The 2,658-nt window shown below is 44.5% G+C and overlaps 1 pseudogene; it reads left to right on the forward strand.

Annotated features, from left to right (window-relative positions):
- Nucleotides 1-375: 375 nt before the first annotated feature.
- Nucleotides 376-2,107, forward strand: LOC121709007 (annotated as a pseudogene).
- Nucleotides 2,108-2,658: the final 551 nt, after the last annotated feature.

Below are 2,658 nucleotides of genomic sequence, written 5' to 3' on the forward strand. Positions count from 1 at the left end.
TAGATAGTCCGATTTCTGTATAATAGCCTGTAATAATAATATGTTTATGTTACGTGAAAAGCCTAATTGGTTAATTGTAGGCTACCATTTTTTCTGTGAGGCCTCGCAATCGCAATAGTCCCGCAACATTTTTTTTTTCCCCTTGCGGTCCAGTAACACTGGAAAGTAGCACTGTTGAGCTCCCCCACATTGAAACCAGCCCCGATCTGCACGCTGCAGCCAGGGGTTTTTGGGAAGGTAGCACACAGTCGAAAGTGGCACGCAGTCTATGAACATGAGGGCGACATATTCCTATTTCGCCCAGGGCGCAGGATTTCCTTCCACCTGCCCTACGTTTGCCAGACGCGCTATGTAACGCGGAAGTTTGCGAGTTAACACCTGTTGGGCTTACTGGTGTGCCGTTTTGGCTAACATAAATCAACATGGTTTTGATATTTGGTGCTCTTATTTCCGTGCTTTTGACAGGTTAGACAGGTTCTTTTGTGGATGTTTATTGTATTTGTGCCATGGCAGCTTCATCGATTGAGTTGTTGCGTTGTTATCGAATCGATTTGTTTGCGGTTTATTCCAAACTGACATACTTATTAAGCTTTACAGCTGTTATCTCTCAGCCTATACATGAGGTTCGTTGGCTGCCATGCAAGTTTATTGACGAACATGTTGTGATCGTCGAGGAACTAGTTCAAGGGAAGAAGATGAACGTATCAGAACTAAAATATCAACTTCGAGATGCTGGACTGCAGTTTGGCAAGCCCGGAGACAGTCCAGTGCATTCAGAGTTAATAACTTTCCTTGTCACAGGTTAGTCTGTTCAACATAAAGTGTCGACTCCTTGTCTTAATGTGTGTACTACGCCAACTGACAAATGTCTTTGTGGGTCTCAGCATATAAAGTGGACATGCAACGGTACATTAAAAGTGGATTGGACACTCTTCAATGCGAGGTGCGCAGGCACTACTCGGGCGGGACGCTGGAGCGCTGGCCCAGCTTGGGAGCCCGTGAGCACGACAACTGGTTTACCTGCACACTGCGCCACACCGAGGGACTCCTCACACATAGTTCCAATGTTCCCAATGTTATGCAGCCAGACCTCCAACATCGGATTCCAGTTGCAGATAAAGACATAATCAGCACCACAGTGTCATTGCTTAGAGAACAGAGTAGGATAATAACTGTGGTAATAATACCATACAGTTTATGCCTTTCCACATGCCTCTGTTTCTGTGCCTGGCCAGCTGTAATGTTGATGTTCAGCAACACCCCCTCTGTGGTGGTTGCCCTGATGAAGGAGCAGACCCCGAACTGTATGTTCGCTGTAGACCACAAGGCAGCTCACCTCACTGTAGCGCAAAGGCCACCGCTCCAAGCTCTTCAGCTACTCCAGCCACACGGGCCAGAGATAGATAGATAGATAGATACTTTATTGATCCCCAAAGGGAAATTCAAGGGTCTCAGTAGCATACAGACATCACACACAACATGCACTTACAGCAGAAATGGTAAACATAAGTATAAGTATAAACATATAACTAAACTCCACTGTACAATAAAGACAGTAGAAGATAAGAAAGATAAGAAAACTAACAAAACTAAATACTAAATACACTATATAAATTAAATTAAGAAAGTCCAATGTGCTTGAGGGTGATCAAGCATAAGACGCTTGTGGTGACAGGGCCGGGACTGGTAAGGTGCTAAAGGGAGTGAGTGTCATGGTGAAGGTGCAAAAAGTAGTCCAACCATAGTCCTTAGTTATGTGTGCATGGCAAGGTGCTCAAGAGAGTGAGTGTCATGGTGAAGGTGCAAAAAGTAGTCCAACAGTGCAAGAGTAAGGTCTAGAGACCAGCATAAATAATATGGACAAATAGGAGAGTAAAGTATAATGTAGATAAGGTAGAATAAAAAACTATTTCAGTGCATAAGTGAGGGCAGTGGTGTGTCTGTGAAGGCCATTGCTAAGGGAGACGCATCTCTCAAGATCCCCCTCACAAGGGAAACCAGTGAGGGCACCTATGTCTGCTCTGTGCACATACCCCGACTCTCTGGCAGTCAGAGCATGGCCCTGCAGCTCATGGGTGAGAGACTCTTACGGGGGGAAAAAACATGACTCAAAAAGATCTAATGAGCAATTAAAGGATTAGTGCTTGTTTACAGTCTTGTGTTCAGCCCTGTCCCTTGTGCTCAGTAAATGGCAAAGTGACTTGGTCAGAGTCGTGCACCATTCTAGTCAATCACAACTTGGTGATGGGGACAGGTGCAATTTGAACCTTTTACCTGAATAAAGAACCATTCTATTTTGTAGTTGGTTCGAAGTTTTTTGAGAGTAGCTACATTTAAAGTTGCAAACACGTGGGGAACTAAACACTCCGACCAGCTTGATTATTAGTTATCCAGCTATCAACCAGTGGTTTCAACCAGAGCTGCTGTGGCAGCTGAAGCAGAGAGTCAAGAAAAGATAGCTAATGAAAAGATGTCGGAGAGGAGAAAGAGAAAAGCTGCTAATATGCTGCGGAGAGCCAGACTAGTGCAGATACAAACAGAGCAAGCCTACAGGCATGACCGAAGTAGAATTCTAAAGAAAAGAGCATTTATAGCAGATCATCAGCATACCTGTGACTGGATTTAATCCAACGTTCAAGCCTGAATATGCCACACCAT

Source organism: Alosa sapidissima, chromosome 5 (assembly GCF_018492685.1).
Source record: "Alosa sapidissima isolate fAloSap1 chromosome 5, fAloSap1.pri, whole genome shotgun sequence".
In the NCBI taxonomy this organism is placed as follows: Eukaryota; Metazoa; Chordata; class Actinopteri; order Clupeiformes; family Clupeidae; genus Alosa; species Alosa sapidissima.